Source organism: Monodelphis domestica, chromosome 6, assembly GCF_027887165.1.
Source record: "Monodelphis domestica isolate mMonDom1 chromosome 6, mMonDom1.pri, whole genome shotgun sequence".
Lineage (NCBI taxonomy): Eukaryota > Metazoa > Chordata > Mammalia > Didelphimorphia > Didelphidae > Monodelphis > Monodelphis domestica.
The window spans coordinates 206,910,414-206,937,220 of NC_077232.1; the positions used below are offsets into that span (position 1 = coordinate 206,910,414).

The 26,807-nt window shown below is 34.9% G+C and overlaps 1 long non-coding RNA gene across 1 annotated transcript in view; it reads left to right on the forward strand.

The window, feature by feature from the left end:
• Positions 1-23,070, forward strand: part of LOC103093522 (uncharacterized) — a 96,814-nt gene extending 73,744 nt beyond the window's left edge. The window contains exons 3-4 of the long non-coding RNA XR_008912956.1: positions 20,836-21,026; positions 22,090-23,070. This is a non-coding gene — a long non-coding RNA (uncharacterized LOC103093522). The remainder of the gene's footprint in view (positions 1-20,835; positions 21,027-22,089) is intronic.
• The last annotated feature ends 3,737 nt before the right edge of the window (positions 23,071-26,807 follow it).

Here is a 26,807-nt window from a genome sequence, read left to right on the forward strand (position 1 = left end):
AGGAAAGTGGGTTTGGACCCTGAGAATAGACAGGTTTGGAATAGCTGCTACAGGGCAATGGATAAGGATTTCAAGAGAGAAAACTAAAGTCTTTTGAACACAGCTTGGACCTATCTTAGGTTAGATGGCAGCTTTATAATGAACTTACCTTAGTTTTTCAATAATAAGAAGCAGCCTGAGAGTAGGGAGATAGAAATCATATAGTAGATCTATCCAAAGTTGAGAATTGTAAAACATCAGAGGACAAAAACTACAAGTGAGAATGTCATTGAAGAGACTGACCATTGGGCCAAGGTAGGAGTGAGGAAGGAAGGAAAGGAATACATATTTATGAAGTGTTTATAATTTGCCAGACACTGTGCTAAGTGCTTAAAATTATCTAATTTGATCCCTACAAAAACTCAACAAGTTAGTCCTATTATTTTCATATCATATTTGAGGAAACTGAGGCTGTGGTTAAGTGATTTATCCAGTGTTATACCACTAAAATGGGTCTGATTCAGCACTTGAATACAAATGTTCCTGAAGAGAGTGCTCACCATTCTGTTAACTGCATCATATAGCTACCAACTATAAACAGGATATAGAGAAATAAGAGTGCTGGAAGAAATACTAGAAGGAAGGGATGAACTTAGGGCAGCCATTGTGGATAACTTAGTTGTAGTTTACTGGAACCAGCTTAATCAAGGTATCAAGAAACTTACATTTTCAGTGTGAGAATTTATATCTTAGATATTAGTAAATGCCAGAAAGTAAATTATGATTATTTTTATAGACTAAAGACTGTAATGGAAAAATGTTAATAATGCAAATTAAATTTTAAAATGTCTAATAAATATATATTTTCACATTGGATAATTGGTAGTTAAATACTTAACAGCACACCCCTGACTGGAATAAAAAAAAAAAGAGGGAAACTTATGAGTTATATTAGAGGAAAAGAGATGGGTTGGACCTAGAGGAGCCTGATTCAAATCTTATCCTTAAATCTTATTTACTATGTGTTATTAGGCAAAATTCTTAACATTTCTAGGCATAACAGATTGAGAAAGAGTGATCATTTGGTTGGAGGTTATTATTGAAGGAGATAAATGATCCAGGTAAAGTGATTCAGTTGAAATTCTGTTATGAACTTCTGGGTTTCCTAGTAGTTACAATTCATAATGCTGAGAATTTTTGGTAAAAATACTCTTGACCTGCTATTTATTCTTAAAAGAAAATCTGTCCTTGTTAAAAAAAAAAATTGAAAGTAATCCAAATTTAAAAACCGATCTGGACCATCTGTACTTTTAGAAGGAGGCAAAAGGAGCCAAAATTTTAAGTAGTACAAAATAAATAAATAAAATATATAGTCACATATATGCATATGCATGTAAACATATACATGTCTAAGTAGTAAAATAGGTTTTATAATTATTATGCTTTACAAATATATTTCAAACTAATTGAAAATTACCTTAAGTGCAAGTACCCATTCAGAGATAGGGATAGGATTATGTCTCTGATTTCACAATGGAGATAATGCCCCTGTCCTTAAATTTATAATCTTAGAGAGTTATCCAGAGAACTAAGAGGATAGGACTTACCGAAGGCCACATCATTAGCATAGGCCAGAGGCAAGATCTGTACTCAAGTCTTCCTCACTTTTATGATGACCTTCTATTCATTGAAAAATATGACTTCTAAACTACTAGACTGTAGAACATGCCTTGTATGATAACACATGTATAACCCAGATCAAATTGTTTGCCAGCTCCAGGAAGGGGGAGGGAATGGAGAGAGGGAGATGATTTGGATCATATAACTTCAGAAAACTTATATGGACATTTGTTATTACATGTAATAGGTAAAAATAAAATATCTATATAATAGAAAGACAATAAAAAGTATACCAAGCCCTTCCAAAAATAAGGAAATGTACTAGAAATATGGCCACAGAGAAGAGGATAATCACAAGTAATAATCCTTAATGAAAGTAATTTATCTCATTACAATTCTTGAAGGAAATTAAAAGAAAATTCCCTGTGTCATAGAGCATTCCAAATACTGGAATATAAAATTGGGAAAGGGACTCAAGGGATAATATATGATGAATTATTGAGTATTCAGCCCACTAAGGAAGTAAAATTCAATCAGAAGACAACACAGAATCAAAGGTTCATATGCTTCAGCTAGGAAAGACTTGAAAAGTCATCAAATTCAACCACTCTTAGTTTTACAGATAAAGACATGGAGGCTGAGAAAAGCAAGGTGACTTTTAGATAATCACCTACTCATATGGGAACAATGAAATAGCCCTGAATTTCAAATCAAGATATACCTTAGAATATTACTTTTGGCAATTTATTCCCTTCATCACTTTGGGAAATTCATGTAACTTATCCAGGTCTTTTTGCTATCATTTATAAAATGGAGTTAGTAATGGCTTTTACAATCCCTGATGATTCTAAAACTTATAATGCAATTATTTTAATAGTGGTGATAGAACATAAATAAAAATGATAACAGTAATTATTGACAGTGATATCTTTTAGAACTTCTTAACTGGGGGTCCATAGACCACTAAGGTTTCTGTGGTATGTGAATTTAGTATAAATTTGAGTCCCTATTTCTTTTTAGAAAGGAAAATTTTGAAAATATATTTCCTTCTCAGCCCCACCTTTTGATTGGGTATCTATGCAGGCTACAGGAGGACACTAGAGACCTTGTGGCTTCCTGGAGTCCTAAAAGATGTCTAACTCTTGTCCTATGGGATTCCTGGCATCTAGAAGACTGGCCTCTGACCTGAACTGAGGCTGCCTGTCCAACTAGAGAGACCCTAAAAAAGGGATGTCGTTGAAGTTATAAGTTATGGATGAAGGAAATGTGCACTCTCTTGGAGAGGTAGCACTGGCATGGACTGAGATGTGAAGTGAGTGGTGTACACAGATTAGCTACACCATTGACCATGTGAATATGTGCCTGTACTCTCTCCAACCTGCTATCAATATCTAATGAATAATTATAAATGAATATACAGTCTCCAAAGAATTTTAATCCTACAGTGGATAGATTTCAGAAGTGTCATAAACTTGAAAAGGAAATATTACATCTTGATTTTCACTTACAGATAGCCAAAATGTGCCATTTTTTCTAATTCTAAACATTGACAACATAATATTACTTTGAGAAGGTCTGGAGGCTTCACCAAACTGCCAAAGGGGCTCACAAAAAGGTTAAAAATGCCAAATATTATTCAATTTGATTTTTAAACTATTTTGCTTTCATTCTTATGTCATCTTATTTGAGATAGATAGTACCATGCTAATTTTGCATATGAGCCTTGGTTTTTAGTCAGTCTAACAAAGACAGTGACTAAACCTAGATTCTTATTTCTACAAAATACATCAAGTAAAGCCATAGATACTTGTCTGAAGAAAGTAAACTAGCATCTTTTATGAACATGTTCTTCCTTCTCCTGCCACTTTTCAAGAAGTTGTAAGCCTGAATCAAATGAGAATTGAGCAGCAGTGAAAGAGAATCAGGTAAGGGATGGGAGGTGGAAGACTTGAGCATGTAGAAAACTCTAAACTTTCTGAACTGTATTTGACCAGCTGCAGAGGTCATCCATTTTCTAAAACTAGTCTTTCTAAAATGGACTGAGGCAGAATTCTCATTTAATGGTAAAAGGAGTTTTATCTTTTAAAATGATGATTTTTTTTTTCTCTTCTGGTTTCTGTTCTTTCACAGCTAGTACTATTGCTTCCACATCTCTCTTTGATCAAAGGCTGATTGTAATGGTAGGAACAACAACAGAGGGTGAATGGGGGACAATCTGAGGGAATAGATGCTCTTAGACTACTAGACATTTTTTTGAGAAAGTGATTTTTATTTGTAGAGGAAATGGGCAGGGACAAAGGGTAAACCAAAGATAGCCCACTAAATGACAAATGCTTTCAAATTACTATGATCAGACTGAGAGAGACATGCAGGAATTTTCTGGGTTTAGGACCAAAATATTTCCTTAATATAATAAACAATAAGGAGATTACTGTCACTTAAAAGCACCCCCAAAATCTAAAAATTTAGCTCTCCAGAAAGATGCTAGGGGCTAAGATGGTGTAATAAGGGACATTCAATATACTCAAACCCTTCTGATACACAAAAATAGAAACAAATAACCTCAAAATAAAGGAAATCTGTAGGGATTTCTATCATTAGAGTGAGAAGAGAGAGTATTCCAGTAAGTATGATATCTGGGGGAATCAGGAGAATGTGGACCAATCCAAAACATTTACACATGGCTTGAGGTAAGAAAAAAGGAAAAGTAGGGGAAAAGAACTTTTATTTGCAACAAAGGATAAATGGGGAACAGTTCTACATGTAGCCAACTACCAGAGGTAAGGAAACAGTAAAGATGTGGACCAGCCTATGAGACCTGAGGCAAGGAAATAATAGAGCAGGGTGGAGTCCAGCACAGGAAATAACAAGGGAATTAGCAACAGCAAGAGTGGAATCCAGCTAGACAAAATACCCCCCACACACCAAAAAGCAAGATGGTTCTCCAATTGAAGTATTTACTGAGGCCTACCCCCAAGCAATGGGGCAAACTACATGGCAATTTTATAACAGGGTTGCCTCTCCCTCAAGGTCAGAACAGAACTGCAACAGATGAACAAGGTAACAAGGGGTGGAAATGATAACTAGAAAAATGAACAAAACAAAAAGAAAAAGAAAAAAACAAAGTGAAAAACTATTTTAGTAATAAGGAATATCCAAAAACAAAAAGAAAATTGCAAAAAGAAATAGCAAAAAGAAAGTATGCAAAGCCACAAAAGAAAGTGAGAAAGGATTTCAGGTCCCAAAAGACCTTTTAGAACAATTTGAAAAGAAGTATAAAAAAATGGGAAGATTCAAGGACTTGGAAAAAAATCATCGAAGAAAATACATTGCCTAAATATTAGATTCAGTCAAATAGAAATGGAAACAAAAACATTGAAAAAAACAAATTCCTAAGGACAAGGATGGACAGGTTTGAGAAGGAGGCAAAAAAGGACACTGAAGAAAATAACTTCCTAAAACTTAGAATATACTAAATGAGAAAGGACTCACAATAGCTCAAGGACAAAAAATAATTCCCTAAAAGTTAGAATAGAAAATGGAAGCTAACAACTGCATAAAGAATCAAGAAACAATAAGATAAAATTAAAGAGTTAAAAAAAAAGAAAACAAAATGTGAAATTCTTAAGTAGAAAAATGACTGACCTAGAAAATACATCCAGGAATGACAATCCAATTATTATCAGGATATCTGGAATCTCTGATCAAGAAAAGAACCTGGAAATCATCAGGGAAAACTGCCCCAGTATCCTTAAACAAGAAGGGGAAATAGAAATTGAAAGAATTCATCAATCATCTCCTTAATAAGACCGTCAAGTCCAACATCCCAGGATTATTATAGCTAAATTCCAAAACTACCAGGGCAAACTAAAATTAGTGTAAGCAGTCAGGAGGAAAAAATTCAAATATTATAGAGGCATATGCAGGATTATGTAAGATCTGGCAGATTTTCCATTAAGGGACCCAAAGACATGAAATATTCTGAAAGACAAAGCATTTAGCTCTACAAACTCTACAACAAAGAATCACATTCTGAGTAAAACTGAGCCAAGTCCTCCAAGGTAAAGTGATATTTAGTGAAATAAAGGAATTCTAAACATTTTTGAGAAAAAGAGAGCTTAAAAGGAAACTTGAGACACAAATTGAACACTCAAGAGAAGCATAGCCAAAACATGAAATCTTAGAGTTTCAATAAATTTGAACTGAGTACATTCATAAACGGGAATGTGATCATTGTAATATTTAAGGCATCTATGATACTTGAGATATTAAAACACTTAAGGTATTGAAGATACATAAAGTACTTAAGATACTTAAGACCATTATTACTATTAGGACAGTGAAAAGGAGTCTACTTAGAAATAATAAAGGTAGTAATCTAAATAGAATGGGTAGAAACAAACAAACAAAAAAAGGCAAGGGCCAGGAAAGAGGAACACCTGGGGAGAACAGAGAAGGAGAGATAAGGGGCAAATCATCTCACATGATGGTTCCTTAGAGTTAATACAGTAGAGAGAAGATTGTGTTTGAGGGAACAATATTTATACTTTACATGCATCAAAATTAGATCAAAATGGGAATATAAACTTTCCTTACACTACAGGGAATTAGGAGAGAAGAGATAATGAGAAGAGGGGAGGGATAGAAAAAAGGGAAGGGAAATTTGGGGAGGCAGTAGTCAGAAGCAAAGCATTTATTAACAGGCAAAGGCTGATGGGACAGAGAAGTATAAACAAGAGGCAAATTAGATAGAGGGAAACATAATATTAATAACTAACTGTGAATTTGAATGGGATAAACTGACCCATAAAAGGTAAAAGGATAGCAGAGTAGATTAAGAACCAGAATTCCACAATATACTTTCTAGAAGACAGGCATTTAAAGTAGGGAGATACATAAGTCCTTATTGTGCTTCAGGTAATAGTTTAAAAAATAATTAAAAATAAAAGCAGAAGTAGCAATCATGATCTCAGATAAAGCAAAAGCAATAATTAACCTAATCAAAAGAGATAAGGAAGGAAATTACAACTTGATGAAAGGCACCAAAGACAATGAAACATATACTAAATATATACACCTTATGTAATTGCATACAAATTCTTAAAGAAGAATCTACATGTAGTTCAGAAGGAAACAGACAGTAAAACATTACTCATGGAGAAACTCAAACTTCTGTCAGAAGCAGATAAATCCAACCAAAATAATAAACAAGAAAAACATCAAGGAGGTAAAAAGAACTTTGGAAAAAGACAGGTCTCTGGAAAAAAAACAGAATAGGAAGGAATATATAACTTCATTTTTCTCAATAATACATGGTAGCTTCACACACAAAAAATGACCATGGGGCATAAAATACAGCTCAATTTAGAAAAGCAGAAGTATTAAATATATCCTTTTCAGACAATTACGCAAAAATATTACACTTAAGAAATGGCAACAGAAAGACTACAAAAGAATTGGAAAGTAAATAAACATACTGCAACATGAATGGATCAAAGAATAAATCACAGAAATAATCAAGAATTTCATTACAGAGTATGACCATGAGGAGAAAACATACCAAAACTTTTGGGATACAGTCAAAGAAAGCTTTATTTGTGAGAAATGTATATCTTTAAAAGCTTGCATTAATAAAATAAAAAGATCACTGAATTAAACATGCAACTAAAAAAAGCTCAAAAAAAGACAAATTGTGTTATCATCACCTGATTTTGAACTATATTATAAAGCAGTAATTATCAAAACTACCTGGTACTAAGAAATAGAAAAGCAAATCAGGAGAATAGGTATACAACAAAAAGTTGTAATAGTAACTTTGTGTTTGACAAAGGTAAAGATCCATGTTTTCAGATTAAGAATTCACTATTTTGTAAAAATTGGGGGATAATGAAATACAGTTGAACAGATATTAGATACAGAGCATTTGCCAAGAGAAAATAAAAATGGACTAATGACATAGGTACAAAGGTAAATATAAAGAAATTAGAAGAAAAAGAAACATTTTAGAGATAAAAGAGAAATTTGTTAATAAACAAGAGATAATAAGAACAGTGAAATATAAAATGGATAATTTTGAATATTTTCAAATATAAAAGTTTCTTGGAAATAAAACTAATGTTGCCAAGATTAGACAGAAAGTTGGCATAGAATGTCAACTTCTACTCAGTGGGTCAATGAACAGGGAATGAGAAAAATGATTCTGGGATTATAGGAGGTCAAGCTGCAGACTGACAGATCAGACACAAAGACATCCTCTTCCTGGGCAGTGACAAAGTTTAATGATTTGTGGTACATACTTCATAGGGAAAATGATGTAGGCTAAGGGATTGGGTAAGCCTTTTGCAGGGACAATGGTTACTAATGTTTTACAAGATGGAGACAATGGATTTAGATTACCTAGGTGGTTTTGAACAGGGTTTTATGTAGGATAATAAATCACAGGTAACATGTCAATTCAACATATTACTGTATGACACGGTTTTGTATAGAATACTGTATGTTTTCACAGAACTGCATCAGTAATTGTTTTGGCTGGACATACAGTATTTATGAAGGGGTCAGAATAAGTTCTCATGCTAGGGGGTGGGAAGGAAAGCTATATGTCTGGCTCTAGCTAGCTGATGGCTCTGATTTTATTGGGACCTACTCTCACTCCTGGGAACTACATCTGCTCCTTTTTTATTTAAGTTAAACAAATGAAGGCAAGGTAAGTGAACATATGGTTGTCTGGATTTTGTAAGGCTAAAAAGCTAAATTCTATTTCAATTTCCTTGAAAAAGGAGCTTTTGAAATTTCATTTTTTTACTAGGGCCTTGTTTCAGAATGTGTCTCGGAATATGCTGTTTGTGTTGACCATAGTGTTTTGTCATAGGCAGCTATTTTTTCACTGCTTTAGTATTGGAGCTAAGATGACTTCACTCAGGGATCTTTTGCTTTGAATCAGGTGGTCCAATCCTAGGGGTTACTAAGACTGCCTCCCCATCAGGCTTTTCCTCTGAGCTTTTTGCACAGCTTTTATCTATCTATCTATCTATCTATCTATCTATCTATCTATCTATCTATCTATTTATCTATAGATATCTATCTATATATCACATATATATCTATCATAGCTTCAGAGAGCTACTCTTATTAGACCTGATTCTGTCATTCAATTCTTGGTTCCATAAGCCAAATAAATATTGACTTCTCCTTTACTTATTAAGTCAAATTTATTTTATTTCTAAGTGTCCATGCTATTTTGCTGCTAAGGATCATGTTCTATTGTAGGATATTATACTAGGGTTTTGTATGATCTATTTTTTTCGTAATCAAATCTGCAATAAGTGTTTGGTGTAAGATATTTGTGCTAAGTCTTGTGAAGTATGGAGATATCATTATGCTCTGCTATCTTCTGGTGGAATAAGTGTGAGATAAGATTGAGATAAAGGAAGGGGAAATACACTTTGAAAACTTATATTTGATATAGAAGCAATTATACCTAATATCAAAATGCAAGGCTGTACATCATTATGTTACATTTTTCAAGGTAGCTGAATGATGACAATAGTAATAATTGGGCTAGGTTAATAGTTAAGATTGGTCAGTTTTAGGGAGTCTTGTCACCTCCAGGGATTGTTCTGCCATGAGAACTGTTCTTGTGGCTTGTCTCCAAAAGATGGGCTTTGGTGACTCAGATCCTCAGAATGGTCATCTGGGTTTTTCATATTTGACCGTTCCTGAAAGGTTTTCTGCTGTGGGTGTTCATTTCCTATGTAAATAAAGGGAAAACCTTGATCCCCTTATAAATATGGGATCTTTGTTTATTTTAGAGACAGTTTTCTCTGATTCAAATTCAGTAATTATCCAAATTATTTAACTTAAAAGAGATTCATTGTAACTCCAGTTGAAACAAAAACATGGGGTGGGATACAATTTCTTGAGGGAAAGGGTGTGAGTTGAATATGATGTGATGACATAAAAAATTAAAGCATGAGAAGAATGTATTGTGAGAAGAGGAAAAGGAAAAATAGAATGGAGTAAATTATCTTACATAAAATGTGGCATGAAGGGAGCACATGAACCTTACTTACTCTCATTTGAATTAGCTCAATAAGAGAAGAGCATGCACAATTAGGTACATAAATCTATTTTTAAGAGAAGGGGTATGGCTTTTTGAAAAGAGGATAAATTGGGGGAAGCTGGGTTGCTCAATGGATTGAGAGTCAGGCCTAGAGACCAGAGTTCCTGTGTTCAAATTATTTGATGGAGATTTTGAACCTTTGACTTCATTCCCCAGAAGTCCTTAGTATTTCACAAAATTCCCTATAATTTCTCCTGTGTCTCCATGTCAGTGAGATCACATTATTGGTATTTAACTGGCTGTAATTCTTCCCACACCATTTTTGGCATGATTGAGCAATCAGTGGTGATGGTGGTAAGGTGGGGATTTTTGAAAATGGCTAGCCAGCCATGGGCATGTGGTTTTTATTTTGTATCCTCTTTCTTCCTTGATTTCTAATGATCATTTATTAAATCTCCTAAAATAATTTTTTTATTTTTTGAGATTAAATTTTAATTTTTACAAAATCTGACCTCATACACTTCCTAGATAATATGACCCTGGGCAAGTCACTTAACCCCCCAATTGCCTAGCCCTTACTGCTCTTCTGCCTGGGAACCAATACACAGTGTTGATTTTAAGGCATGCATGAGGGTTAAAAAAAAGAAAAGAGGACAAGTTGGTGGATGTGGTGGTCAGAAACTAAAAAGGGGGAGAGAGTATGGAGGATAATATTTAATAGTCATAAGGATGTAAAAACTTTTACAAGTATCTCTAATCAAAGGGCACATTTTTCAAATAGATAGAGAAATGACCCAAATGTATAAGAATATTAGTTATTATCCCAACTGACAAATGGTCAAAGGATATGAATATGCAATTCTCAAACAAAGTAACATTCTCCATAGTCATACAAAAATGCATTAAATCACTATTAATTAGAGAAATGCAATTTAACACAACTCTCAGATACCACTCCAGACCTATCAGATTGCCTACTCTAACAGAAAAGGAAAATGATAAAACTTCGAGGGGATGTGGGAAAATTGGGATACTAATACACTCAAGGGAGAGTTGTAAACATTTTCAACCATTCTGGAAAGCTATTTGGACCTATGTCCAAGGGACTATTAAAGAGGACATACTCTTTGACCCAGCAATACTATTACTAAGTTTGTATCCCAGAGATTAAAAAAAAAAGAAAAAGAAAAAGAAAGGGGAAAGGACCTAAGTGAACAAAAATATTTAAAGCAGATCTTCTTGCATGGACAAACTATTGGAAAAGTGAGGTGATACCCATCAACTGGGGGAAAGCTAAGTAATTTTTAGAATACTATTATGCTGTAGTAAATGGCAAGCAGGAGGAACTCAGGAAAACCTGGAAAGACTTACACAAACTGAATCAAAGTGAAATAAGCAGAAGCAGAACACTGTACACAGTGACAGAAGTATTGTACAATGAACAAATGTGAATGACCTAGCTTTTCTTAGCAATATAATGATCCAAAACAATTCCAAAGGACTTATGAAAAAAAATGCTATCAGCATCCAGGGAAGGGGGTGGGGTGAGGTGCTGATGGAATCTTAATCCAGATAAATGCAAACATTTTCCACTTTTTTTGTTTCCTTTCCCAAAAGGATTAATATAGAAATAAATGGTTTTTTTTTATTTTTGCACATGTAAAATCTATGAGATTAGATTGTTATAAGAGTTAAAATAGTTGGTTGCCATAAACTGTAGTGATTAAAATAGTGGATGATTTAAATTGTGATAGATAAAAGAGTAAATGAGTAAATTGTGACCGCAGAAAATTTGTTTCACTACAGTGTCTTGTTTTAAATCAAATATAAGGTGGTCACCAGGGAAATATTCCCAATTATGAAATATACTCAAGTCAACTGGGTTTTATAGAGATTTTAATTAATACAAATGAGGAATTAAGAAAGAGAGAAAGAGAGAAAAAGGAAATAATGCGAAAAGGGCTATACCAGCCTAGGCCAGCATGAGCCAGCCTAGGAAGAGAGGGATCAGTCAGTCTTTTATCACTCACCACAAGATTTGTCCAAGCAAGGATTCAGAGGGACAGAGTCTCCTCAGAAGGAGTTCCAGCCAGAGTCAGCCTCCCTCAGACTGTCTTCAACACACTGTCCTCAGGAGACTGTCTTCAAGAGACTGTCTCCCAAGAGACTGTTTCTCTTCTCCTTTTAAAGGGAATTTTCTCCTATGTCTCCTCCCCTAAGTTCTCACATCTACCAATCACAGTAGACGTTTTTCAAAGGACAGACCATTCTTAGTTCACACCTGAGTAGACTAATCTTTTGAGTAATTCACACCTGAGTAGACTAGAATCTCTGAGTAAATTTTCACCTCTTTGCTCCTTGTAAGTGCACAAGTTGCCTGACCTTTATAGGTACTTAGCAACCTTTTGTATTAGATCTAAAAATAGGCACAGCTTAAGAACTTTTTGTCTTATTATAAGTATGGGTTTAAGTACTTTTCACTGTTCAGCAAGGAGTTTACAACTTTATCTTCCCCTAAGGCATGCTTAAGTATGGTGAAGTAGAGTTCTCACATTCCTGATCTAGTACCTTCACTGCCCAAATGGGGAATGGTCCCAATGGGGAATGGTCTTAACCCAACCTTACGAAGTAGGGTCTGGGAATTTTTTAAGGTTCACAATCCTAACCTTATGAAGTAGGGTCTGAGAATTTTTAAGGTTCACATTGTTTACCACCTATGATGGGGTAGGGAATGTGGTGCAGGAAAGGATAGAAATCAAAGCTCTAATTTATTTGAAAAAATGTTGGAAACTCTTTTAAAGGTAATTGGGGAAAAATAAAAAATGTAAAAGCATACCATGAGTAATTTTTAAAAATTCCAAATAGCTGGTTGTTAAATATTTTCTGTTATGCCTCTCTAAACAAAAGTCTCTTTTGGTATGGTGCAGGCCAATACTTTATCCTTATAGATTTTCCTTTGCCCCTGACAACTGATCCAATTCACCTTACATCAAGTCTAGTGTTCTTTCCATGACACCATACTTAACCACTACTATGGCTGGATGAGTGTAGATGTAATACAGTGGAAACTCAAGAAGATGTAATAGATAACTTAGTTCCATTGAATTTTATAATTTGAAGAAATTGAGTTCAGGGTTGTGCTGGTAAATGTTTAATAACCAGCTCTCCAAGGGGAAAAATATATAGATAATAAAATTTTAAATTAATCTTCATGCTATATAATCATAGTAAGTCTAATCAATCAATAAAATAATATATCAAGACCTAATTTTAGTATTTTCTAACTTCTGAAGTATGATTTTCCAAAGCGAAAATTTAACTATTAGTTTTTATTATCCAGTTCAATCTGGCTCCAGGAGAGCTTTGTGACCAGTACCATAGAATGAAGGGGTCATCAAATTCAATCTCTTCATTTTATAGATAAAAGCATTGAGATCCTGGTAATTTACTTAAAGGTCACAAAGCAATAGTCAGAGATAGTACTAACAGATTTTCTCTGAAAAATAAGCACTCGTTTCAATTAATGTGATATGCTTTCTAGTGATTCCGGATAGTCACAGAGAGAGATAACCATATATAATGTGAAACACCTTAGATTTCATGTCATAAAATCTGGATTCAACTGGCAATTTGTGTATTTCCTTGAAGTATGATCTTGTCAAGTCAACTTGTGGCTCTAAGTCACAGCTTCCAAGTTTTTAAGATGAGGGTCCAAATACTGAAACTAGCTACCATACCAAGCTCTTGTAATGAAAACATGATGTAGTCTCCTTTGTTTTAAGCTGAAAGGGACTTTAAAGGTTGTCTACCCATAAAGTTTTTGGATATCATAGATTAAAATTGGAAGGAATTGGAGACATTGTCTAATCTAGTTATCATACCTTAAAAATTTGTAGTTATGAGAAGTTAAGTGGAATGACATGACCAGTGTCTCTCAGGTAACTGGAACCAGAGTCAGGATTCTTACTTGGACTCCCTAACTCTAAGTTCTTTGTTCTTTCTACTGCACACTCTCAAGTTAAGCTCAATAGAAATTAAGTAACTTCCTCCATATGACAATTAGTCAATAGTAAAATCCAACTTCAAACCAAATCCAGTATTTCCCCACTCTATCATACTACTATGTATGTAATATGGACCCTCAAATGCAGCCTACTGATCAGAATTTAATATTAGGATGAGTTCTTTTAAGACTCTTGGACCATGAAGAAAAACCCAATTCAATAAATGTCTTGAGAAAAGAGCCAAGCATCAGAGAAAAAGGGACTATTATTTTTATTATTGGCAGGGAGGCAGATGGGAGAAGTCAAGGGATTTTATTAAGTGCCTACTTCATGTCAAGCACAATTTTAAGCACTTTCCAAATATTATATCATTTTATCTTCATAATAAACCTCTGAAATAATGGTTATTATTATACCTATTTTATAGCTGAGAAAATTGGGACAGATAGCATTAAAGTCACTTGCCCAGTATCACATAGCTAATGAATATCTGAGGGAAAATTTGAATTCAGATCTTCCTGATTCCAAACCTGATGTTCTATCCAGTGTTCTATCTACCTAGCTGTCAATTAAGGAGAATAATAAAAGTGAGTTAAAGGAACTTCAACTCAACATCCAGTACTATCCTGGAATAGTCAATGATGTGATCAATAGATAAGGAAAATAAGTTCTGATACTAAGTGATGTCATCAACTTTTACAAATCTCAGAATTCAACTCTTCCATTAAGAAGGAACAGAAATATGAAAGGAAAGCTCCTGAGATTTAAATAACCTACCCTTCCCTCTACTAACTCTTTGGGTCTGAAATTGAGTGACAGGGTGAATGTTGTTCTGCTCTCACTGCTACCTATTTTGATCTAGATAATGGAAGGTAATTGACACCAGTGAGCCACATTAGGCTGAATGGACTACCCTGTTGTTTTAATTTTGTGACATGAGACTTTAAAGAATGCTGTCTTTTTCTAAGACACAGATGGCAGATGGGCTCTTAGAAGACGCTTCTGTCTAAATAGCTACACTAAATAGTAAATAATGCCATTATTATTATGTGAAATCAGAATGATGCAAAGGATTCAGGTACATGAAAGCCTGACAATGTGGCACTCAAAAACTCTTTTTTTGCCAAAGCAACTTCCATCTCGACCACATGAAAACAAAATCAATTCTGCTTAAAAATAACATAAGCGATCCCATAATTGAGGCAATCCTTACAGTACAGCTTGTGCAGTGACAGGAGGAAATGCAAGTCATTTTTTATTTTGCTAGAAAATGGCTCAAAGGCAAAGTGAGCTTAGCCCTCTGAGACCTGCAATAACCTACAATGAGGGCAACAGCCATCCTACAGAAAATATAACAGATGGCAGCATGGCTGCCTTACTCTCAGACACAGGTTACTGAGCAGATGCCTGTATGACTTTAATATTAGAATCAGTTATTCTTTGAGGGCTCTTGGACCAGGAGGCAAAACCAAATGTAATAGAGTCTTGGGAAAAGAGCAAAACATCACAGGGAGAAATATCAACTCGGATCCAATGCCCTGAATGAGAAAGGATAATGGAAAGAGGTCACAAAATGATTGTAAATATGGTAGCAGAAGTCAAACTAATTGAGCCTATGTGTTGCAAAAAATGCTTAAAGACCAGCAGCAATAGAAAAAAAATTCATTCAGGAAAAATTCACGTCTTTATAATCCATTCATTTTTGTTAGCTGCTCCACCTGCATGATTGGCACTGAGTTCACCTGTTTTACTCCCTAGCTGTTTGGCCTGCAAAAACAGGGATGTTTGAGTATTTATCTGTCTAGACCGATAATAGTAAAATGTCATCAGAGGAAAAATATGTAGATTGTAATAAATACTTCAAAGACAAGACTGGAAGAGAGGGAGGAAGGTAAAGATGAGATAATAGCCCCCTGGGATACTTTTTTCCCCTACTTTCTCAACCATAAAATAATGATTACTTTCCCAGGGATAGCCTCTACCTTGTGATACACTGATATATTTCTTTGTGTTTGTGGCAAATGTTCAAATGATCAGTTCTGCTGTTATAGGTCAACCAATCCACACGTTCAGAATATTATTTAATTCAATGTCCTTCTGCAAGGAGGGTCTACTTAATTCCAATTTGCTTACAAAATATGTTTAATAGAATTATTCCACTCCATTGCATTAAAAGAAATGTGTCCTCAAATGCCCACCTAATGTCAATCAACAATCAAAAAAATTTAGATTGATGTGGGTTAGACTAAAATTCTTCTTTTTCAAATTACACTAAACATCAGTTATTTCACTTGGAGTGGGATTCATTTTTTTCCATTCTCCAGGTTAAGTAAAACCGTTACCTTCACTTGACAATGAGAGATGACCTGATTTCTATAAAGTCTAACTGATAAAGCAGATGGGGAACTCACCCAATAAACAGAAATATGCTGTCTTGCTGTTACAGTGTGCTTAAAATTTATACAAAGTCCCATAGGAGAAGGAGAAACAAACAAAAAGTCTAATCGTAATTGAATGCGAGAATGAAGAGAATATATGAGCACACAATCAAAGGTTTGTTTGCATTTTATCCTGACCCCCTACCCCAGTCCCATGTGATCAGAAGTCACCAAATGCAAGGAATCAAAGACTGGATAAGTCTTAATATGAAGACAATTCAAGTTAAGCCCTCCCAGTGTGCAAAAAAAACATGCTAAGCACTAGGGATACAAATATGGGTCAGTAGGGAATGCCTGCCCAGGAAGAATTTACATTGAAACAAGAGAGGCATCATGCAAACAACTTCCTTGAACATATGAATATATACAATGTAAGTAAAAGGTAATTGCTGAGGTAGGGTAATGGCAGAGGGGAGGTAGAGAAAGTCCTCTCAGAGAAGGTAGAATTTGGGCTGAATCTTGAAGGATATCATGAAAGCCAAGAGGCAAGGATCAGGAAAGAGACAATTTTAGGAATATAGGGCAGGCAATGGAACAGCATGGAGGTTGGAGTGGGGTAGCAGCAAGAAGGCCAGTGCTGCTGGATTATTGAGTACATAGGTATTCCGCTTAAGAAGACTGGAAAGCTAGTAAAGGTAAGGTTGTAAAGACCTTTGAAAGCCAAACATAGGATTCTATATTTGATTTTAGATGGCGTAAAAAGCAACTTGAGAATATGAGGGGGGATATACAGGCAACAACAACTGAGGGGGGGGGGAAACGTAAAAATATTAGAGATGCATCATCTCAAACAAATTAATGTCTTCTCACAGCATTAAAAAATGCAAAGTAATAATCTCTAAAGATGATCAGGCCTTGTTCAATGCTTACTAGGTGTCAGTTAGTATGCTAAATGCTAGGAATACAAATTTACGAAGAAAAATATCAGGTCCTTTGGAAGCTTGAAATCTAATGATACAATGAATAAAACAAAAAAAAGTGAGGGAAAAGTACATGGGGGAAGGAAGAGAAAAATCTAGAGTATAGGCTATAGAGGCTACAGACATACAGACATAGTTGTCTGGCTATCCTCCTTAAATTAAGATTCTGGAAGAAACTATCCAACAAGAAAGAGAGAGACCTGAGGGGCTGAAAGTTCTTACAGTGTGTTGGACTGAACAGCCAGAATTAAAAGTTTTCTGGGCATAGCAGAGAAAGTTCAGAGTACAGCCTGGAGAGGAATGAAGACTAACAGAGATAGTTTAATTGAAAGATAACATAATTTCAATGCTGAGCAGTGAACGGAAAATATCTATTTCTAATCTTAAATTATTTCTTTTCCAAGAATATTTCTATATTCTCTCATGTCACCCTTTCCTCAAGTAATTTCAAATGGGTCTAGGTTTCCAAAATAATTTCGATCGAAATATTTTTCTCCCTTGAAATATTTAGACTTTTTAAAAACTGATGTGAAACAATGATCAAATTTTCTAGCATTTACATATTACTTCGACCTTTGACAGATTTCCTTTAAAAACGTCATAAAGCCATTTTTAAGCAAAAAAAAATATGCATGAAGTTTCAGAATAAAAGCTAAATAATCATCAGTTTAAAAAGTTAACAAAAATATGAAAAGAAATCTCTCAAAAGATTATGCCTTTGAATGGTGCAAAGTAGAAAAATTGCTACAACAGCAAAAAGCTGTGCTATTAGCTCAACTGTTTAACCTTGCCACCTAGCATTTTTATCCAAATGTCCAAGAGATCCTCATTGAAGTCTTAGAGCTGAAATACTTAATTGGTGGCTATTTTTCAGCTGAGGCCTGACCTGAAAGCCAAGGTGTTTTCATCACTGCCAAACATGGCATATATATGTTATTAAAAATAATGTTATTTTTTGCAGTCATCCCCAAAAGAGGGAAACTTTGGCAAAGATACAGTAAGAGAATTCATTTTATACCTCTCAACAATAAGAATTTCAAAAGTTAGAATTTCATTGAGACAGTGATGACAATCAGTGCAGAGACTAAGAAAATGGGAAAATTAATAATAAAATTAAAAAGTAGTATAATGGAATATTTTAAGAAAATGCCAGGATAAAATTCGAACAAAAGACTACAATTCTATAGAAAATTCAAGTATATCTTCAGAAAACAAAACAGGTATTAGAAACCTGAAGGTAGTTTGAACTCCAAAAAAGAGAAATAAAGAAAAAGTGAAATTAGAGCTCTTTAGAAGGGTGTGTGTCTGTGTGTTTATGAAAGGAAAATAAGCATTTTAGAGCATAAGTTAATCTTAATGAAACAGTTGATATTGTGAAATAAAGACTAGAAAAAACATCTTAAAAGATCATTCAAATCAAAAAGTAAAGCAGATCTAGAATAAAGAAAAATTGAAATTCACTGTCAAAAATTAATTCTAAGGAAAAGGTATAAGGCAAAAAATATTCTTCACATTCCCTGATAAGAATATAACCTTAAAACCTGGGTGCTGAATTTCAAGAAATCATAAAAACAAATTACCAGAAAGTATTAAAGCCAGAGGATCAAATGAAAAATAGAATCCACCTATTACCACAATTAAGAGACTCCAAATTTGAAACATGCATAAATTAGATGATCTGATTCCAAAGTTCCCAGGTAAAAAACAACAACAAAAATCACATATGAAAATTGTCCTAGAAACCAGGAAGAAATATAAAGAAATCACACCAGAAAAGACACAAAGAAATCCTATACAAATAAATAAAGGCAGAATGACATGGGGTTTTATATGTAATAGATTATACAATGGAAAATATCAAAATACAAATTTTTGCAATGGATACAAAGACCTTTTCCCAAAGATTCCTTATTTTAACTTGAAAAGATTAAGTGATGATCATGTGTATATATCCTAAAAGAGGGAAAAAAAGACTATTGTTCCTTCAGTTTCTCTTTACCCCCTTGTTTGCAATCAATCCTCAGAGAATCTAAATCTTCTGCACTGAGTAAGACAGGAGGCCAACTTGAGTCTATAGTATTTAAAAAGTATTATGATAAAAGAAATATCCTTGAAAAAGGGTGTTGGGAGGAGTATTAATAAACATTGTGTTTTTTCTTGTGTTTGAGGCCATGTAGAATTAAAGTTTTCAAACATGGAGAAGAGTTCAATAAATTGAGTAATTCATTAATTTTGTTCCTAATCTGTCCTAGACAAAAGAAAGTTGGGGCAAACTAGAGTATAGTGGTAGAAAATAAAGTACAAACTCTGAGGACTGATTAAAAGCAAAAGGAAGGAAAGATAAACTGAAATAACTGGTCCCAATGGTTCTGGTATAGTTTAAGAATAGGGAGAGAGCGGAAAGCATTGATAATGGATTATTGCCAGTTTGGGGGAAAAAAAACAGCAGGAACAGAAATAATAAAAGCTAACTTTTTATAGTTCTTTAAAGGTTTCATAGTATTTGACATATATTACCCACGCTTATCCTAATAACATCTCTGTCAGATAATTACTATAAAGATGAATGAACCAAATTAAAAGTAGTATTCATTGCCTTTTGGTTCTCTTCTTTAAGAAAATATCCATGACATATATCATGATGTATATACATATAATTCCAAAATAATTATTCACAATTTGGAAGAGATGTTGCAGAACATTTATTTTAACCCTTCATCTTAAAGATGAAAGAACTGATCAAGGAATGTTATGTGATTTTCCTAAAGTCTTAGTGCTATCAAGTTTCAGAGGTTATATTTAAAGTGAAGTCCTCAGAGTCCAGATCCAGTGCTCTATGTAGTCTACCAGACTTTGACTTCATTTATTCCTGATTCTTCATCCCCATTTTTCATTTTTTGTTGACTATGGTTACCTATCTCCACCTTCACATTGAGATCACTAAGTATCATAGTATATTTGTATACTAATTGGGTGACTTTTATGGAGCTCTTCATAGAATTCCTTTACCTTTTCATCTGAAACAGATGGCAGTGCATATGGTGTTGTTATTTCCATGGTGATCTTTTCATCATGAGCACTACAGTACAAAATGTTAAAGTATCAATCAATCAGGAGTTATTAGGTTCCTGAGACACACCACAGACTTCCCAACCCAACTTAGAGATATGTCTGCTCTGAGGTTCATTCTCATGAATATTGAGTCTGTAACCCAGACCATCATTTCATGAGATATTAAAATCATGCTTTCTTCTCTCACTCTTAGTTTCATTCTTTCCTCTCAAGCATTCATTACTTCCTTGATAACTATCTTGTCTCTGTACAGGTACCTCCCTCCTCTCCCACACACTTCTTTCATGTTATTTGTTGCCATTTTCTAGCTGTACTTTATTTAGATATTGTCTTTCCTGATTAGAAGACAACCTCCTGTGTGTTTGTGTTTGTATTCCTATTATGTAATGCACATAATAAGTGTTGAATTTATCCATTTTAGTAAGTGCTAGGTGCTGCTATGCAATGAAATGATGTTTTTTATTGCTTTTGGATTCATGATAAAACCGAGTTTGTTAATTCTTTTATTTATCTCTCCTGGAGAAACTGTAAGCTATAATTGAATATAGCTGTTACTTCTTTCTGTCCTCTGGTTTAATTCATAGCAAAAATATCAAGTTGAAATGATTCAGCTCTTCAAGTTGTATTTCTTACTCAATGGTCATTAAATGATGATCCTGCATCTAGATTAGCAATGTAAAAATATAGCTTCACCTACTGTGTAAAAGCTAAGTTTTGATATCTTCTGACTTCTTTTCCAGCACTAAGTCAACATCATTAGAAATGCAAAAGGGGGAAAATGGTAATCTGGTGTATTTAGTAAAAGGCCACATTACTGTGATAATACTCACAAATAACTATGTAAAAAACAAGCTATTTAGAAGATAAATCAAGAAGAATTAATGGAGAGAATGAAGAATTACAAGAGAATGAGAACATCTTTCTTCAGAAGGTGGGTTTTAGCTAGGTTTTGAAGTAACCCAGGGAATCCAGGATTCAGAAATAAAGGAAATTGTTTAATACAATGAAAATTGAAAATGCACAGTTACCAAATGGAGAGTTGTTCAAGGAACACTAAGTAGGTTAGTGTCCCTGGGTTGCAGAGAACTCTGGAAGGTAGATGAGATACAATGGGTCTCAGGTTATAAAGGGCTTCAAACACCAAATAGAAGATATATTTCAGCCTAGAGATGAGTGAACCTGGTCAGACCTATGCTTGAGGAAGATCACTCTGACCATGGGCTTCATCATCTGTAAAAGATGTGTATTGTACTAGATCAAATCTGGGGTTTCTACTAGCTCTGTGCATCAGAAATCTCTAATTCAGAGATGGGAGGTATCATATGAGGAACCTCCCTATTACAACATGATTCCCAAGTGGAAAAATCTTGGCATTTTCCATTTCTCACTGCCAGAAAGGATTCCCTTACCAATGATTTTGGAAACCCAAAACAGCATGTACTTCTAAATGGGAAGTTTTGTATGGTAAAGAGTCATTAACTTGCAAAAGTACACCTCATTTTGTTGGCTCATTTTGTCATCATTCTACCTCATCACTTATTTGTGTATCAATGTTTCCTGTACCTGATCTAATCCTTGTTGAACATTGCTGTTTTCTCTGGTTGAAAAAGATTGCAACGTTAGAAGAAGTCCAATGACCATGAAATGACAAATGAAAAGTATTACTTCAAACACTTATAAAATAATGTCAATAAGAAACATAGCATGATTATTTTAAATTAAATTTATAATATTCTTCAAAGTCATTATCCTCCAGGCTAAATTTGAGCTTGCATTCTAAACTGAATGATCATATTCATGTTCAAATGACAGAAATACATTTTAAGCAATTTTATGTTCACTTAAATATTACACTTTTGTGAAAGAGCAATGTTTGAGTTTAGTTCAAGAAAGAAAAAAGTACATAATCATTACTTTACCCAACTTTCAGAAATTCAGAAATGTTTTACATCATTTCATATGTATAAATGGTATGTCATTTCTCTCCTTTTCAGTGAAAGAGAGAATGCATTTGGAAAAGAAAATTTAAAAAATCCGAGTCTAAATCCATTCAGACAAGTACAAGATGCAAATGAGAGAAATAAGAAATATCAGAAAACAACATTACTACAACAATGTACATGGAAAGAAAACAACAAAAAATGAAAGTGAACAATGTATTTAAGACAACCGAGATTGGGACTTGGAACTATAGATGGATGGGTTGAAGCATTTCTTTACCTGTCTGAAAAAGTCCAAGAAGGGGTAAAGATTCTCCAGAAGGAAACCATCCCTGGGTTGTGACCTCTTACATTCACTCCATATTTACAAAGTGCTGGTCTTTACCATAGAGGTAACCCAACATATAACAGGGACCCAACTGATTAAATATCACCTGCACTTTGCCTGGCATCCCCGTTATCAGGAAAAGTAGAGAAAATGAGTCATACTGACAATAAAATTCTTGGGTTCAGACACTTCCCATTGGGCTCCTAAGGACATTCATTGCCTCCTCAAGCAGATTTAGACTTAAGTCGATTAGAGCTCACATACAGGAGACCTTTCCTTACTGTAGACACACTAGGAGACCTAGGGTAATATGCTCTCAACCATGTCATTCAATGAGTAGTAGCCACTCACTCAGTATTTCACCATTATGCAAACATGCTTCTGTCTCTGTGGTACCTGATGCAGAGGTCCCATTTCCATATCCAGAAGATCTGTTTTACCAAAAAATCTGGAGACTGGATGATTCAGCTAGTCAACCACATTCTAAGTGGAAGGACTCTTCCATATCCATCTTGGTCACCTTAACTGCTATAAAGCTGGAGGGGCAGCCAACATACACTCACATTTCTCATTTTAAGTCTTTCCTCCATCTAGGCTCAGAGAATATCTCTGAGACACCCAGATACTCCTATGAACCTCTACAGTGGGGATTTGGAGTTCTTGTTCAAGAACAAAAAATGAGCAACCCAGAAACCAAAGTGACCTCTCTGAAACCCTTGCTTGAATTAGATGGTTTTCTTTCCATAGGCTAATTATGCAGTGCATTTGTTTTCCTCCTTTTTATCTGCATCCCTACAGGCTTTCAGAATACAACAATAAATGTGAAATATTTTCTTCTAACCCTCTAGGATGGTGCCCCATGGAGAGAACCTTATTAATCATTGAGGAACCAAGTTTCCCTTTGGGACTTCCTTAAGTTTCTTCTCCTCTTGGGCACCTGCTGGCATTCCCTTCTACCTACTTTGCTTACATTATTGCTACTTTTGATATTTGGTCAATCCCTGTTTAATTGCTTTGTTAAATTTGTGGCCTTCCAGCTTTCCCAGTTCCAGTTCCATAGGGTGGCTACTGAGTGACAAGTACACCTGCAACCACTGGATGCTGCTACTGTTGTTGCCTTTCATTCACAGAAGTCTTGTGATGACCCCATCAAGTAACGCAGGACCCCGTGCTCATCCCTGATAAGGCACCCGTCCTACTCAGCAAGAAGTAATTCTAGAAGACTGATCATCACCCATCTCAGTTTTGGGCCCTCTGTTACTTAGAATGGGGGATGACCTGTCACATAGCTGCACACAATCAAAAGAGCATGGAAACAATAGCTAGTTGATTAGTATGGGGCCACCTTTCAGATAAGATATATGGGTTGCTTAGATTGACAATTATAAGAAAATTCCTTACATAACTAACTTGGGTCCTTTTTGGGGGGCCCTTCAGATTTCCAGTCACACAGGACTGGGTTCAAACAATGCTCAATTTCTATAATTCCTTCCTTAGACTCAGTGGAGAAAAGAGCAACAATTGAACAAAAATTTCCTGAAGTGTTCAACTTATCATTGGTGTCTCATTTACATTATCATGTGATACACTTCCACCACCAAATCCCCTCCCATGGGATAACAGTGAATTATGGGTAAAACCACCAAAGTAAGCCTTGGATAAAATGACATCATTTCTTGGGAAATTACAAGACGACTATCCAAACAAATGACCCCTTCCTTAGTAACTAATCAAGATAAAAAGGCTTCCTGAAAAATCCTCACCTATCTACTTTATCTCCTCTTCTCCCTTTCCTTACCTTAACTTATCTTATCACCCTTCATACCTTGCCTTACTTACTTACTTGCTCCTTCTTTTACTACCTCTTTTACTATATGTTCTCTTTTAATAAAACTTGTTCCCTCAGCATGAAATCAGTCTGTTATCAGTTTCTTAAAGGAGACTCTAATTCCTTTGCCCAAATCAAGATGAACAACGATATCCCTCTCACCATCTAATACTTTTATTCTCAAAAGCTTGACTCGATATTAGCCCAAGAGATCAAACAGGATCTCTAAGACTTCGGTCTACTTATATCTGGACTCTTTATTCCTCCTCTTTTTTAGAACCTGTTCTCACCCCAGGTTTTCCTCTTCTAAAAGGATTTTCCATGCCCATTTATTTAGATTGCTGCTTTGCCTATCAGCCTTAAGGTACCTCCTAATTCTACATCTAGAGTTCTTAACTTGGTATCCATGAATTTGTGTATTAATATTTTGACAATTGTCTTTCATTACAGGTATAATATTATATATTTAAGGACATGATTCTGAGAAGGGGTCCACAGATATCACAGGAATGCTTGGTGTGAAATCCCTGCAGATCAAGATGTCCCTGACATAAGAAAATGATCACTTGAAATCTCCTCATTATGCTGTGTAAATCATTATAGGATATAGTCATGGGCACCCAGGTGGCACAGTAGATAATCAAATTCCAGGTATGAAATCAGGAAGAACTGGGTTCAAATCCTGTCACAGATACTTACTAGCTATGTGGCCCTGGGCAAGCCATAGCTTGTCTCAGTTTCCCTATTTGTAAAATGATTTGGAGAAGGAAATGGCAAATCATTCCAGTATCTTTTTATAGAAAAACCCAAAAGGGGTTAGTTACAAAGAGTTGGATAGGACTCAAACATTTTTTAACAACAAATAATGATAGGCTACACACATTCCCACCTCCCTCAGTTCCTCTCCCCACTGATTAGATGGCTATTCCAATAATGGCAACTTATTACAATTTTTATCTGTAGTTCTATTTAGTTTTACCTCAGGGAACAATATTTCCCTGTGCTGGGTATCCTATCATATTCTTTCCACAGCTCTTCTAGAACCTATCCACTCCACACCTTCCAGCTTCCTTTTGTATGTTGCATTTCCTCCATTAAGACATTTTTCTTGGGCTGATTCGGTTTTGGCTTTGGAGATCAAACCCTGTAGGTAGGGAGAGGGTAGAAGAGAATAGACTTAACTTCCTGTAATATTCTGTCATCCACGACCAGAAATGAACTGTCCAATATAAGACAGAGAAGAATGGCATAGAGACCATCCACTGACTGACCAACTACTATTCGATACATGTATATACATACCTATATGTATCATGTATACATATTTTCATTCATGTCTGAATGACCCCTTAGGGATTTTCTTGGCAAAAATATGAGTGATTTATGATTAATTTTATAGTTCAATTTATGCAGTAGGAACTAAGGCAAATGAACTTAAATAGCTTGCCCAAGTCTTACACACATATAGTTAGTAAATACTTGAGGCCAGATTTGAACTCAGGAATATGAGTTTTCCTGACTCTAGATTGGCACTCTATACACTGCACCAAGAAGATACTAATATATGTATATTTATACATATTTTTGTGTATCTATAAGAAAGCATAAACATACATAAGTTGAATGGAATATCTCTCAGGTTATATCCACCACCTGAATACATATCTGGCTTTGGAGAATCAGTCCAGCTAAATAGGAAAAATCTCATTGCCAGAATTTTGGCCTTCAGACAATGATTTTCCATTGCCATATCAGGCTGACTGACTAAGATGGCCCTATCAATTTTTGGTTGGCATCTTTTGAAGGACTCCCCAATCTGAAAATATAATGGATACCAAAAATATGGAATTATTTTACCTATATACTGGACTTCCATGTACTTTTTTTTTAAACCCTTACCTTCTGTTTTGTCAATACTGTGTATTGGCTGCAAGGCAGAAGAGTGGTAATGGCTAGGCAATAGGGGTTAAGTGACTTGCCCAGGGTCACACAGCTGGGATGTGACTGAGACCATATTTGAACCTAGGACCTCTCATCTCTAGGCCTGGCTCTCAATCCACTGAGCTACCCAGCTGCCCCTTCCATGTACTTTTAAAACAATTTAAAACTCCAGTTTGACCCTTCTAAAAATATTCAGACTGAAGTTGTCCCTGTCCTCCTGGAAGGCAAGTCATTTCATTGACATTCAGGCTCCATGCCTTGTTCCTTGAGGAACAAAATAAATGTATTCATTTTTTTTAAATAATAAATTAAATGGATGGTGATAAAAAAATCTGCTGCCAATTACATGCTTCATATATTTAAAGAAAGGCAACATAACTTGGAAATGAATAGCTAGTGCTCAAGAGCAAACAGTTGACTCAGCAGGTGCAATTCAGGTACTTCATTATGCAAGGAAATACCCTCACCCAAAAGCATGGCAACCAGAAGAGATGGACCATATCACTCCCATTCAAGTTTTATACACATTTGTGAGATTATTCAGACAAAAATCCAATTTTTGCTTCTATTTAATCAACATAAGAAATTCTGACAATTTTGAAATTATAATACTCAGTACAAGCAAATATTAATCCAATACATTCATTCATAACATCCCTTCAACAAATTTCTTAA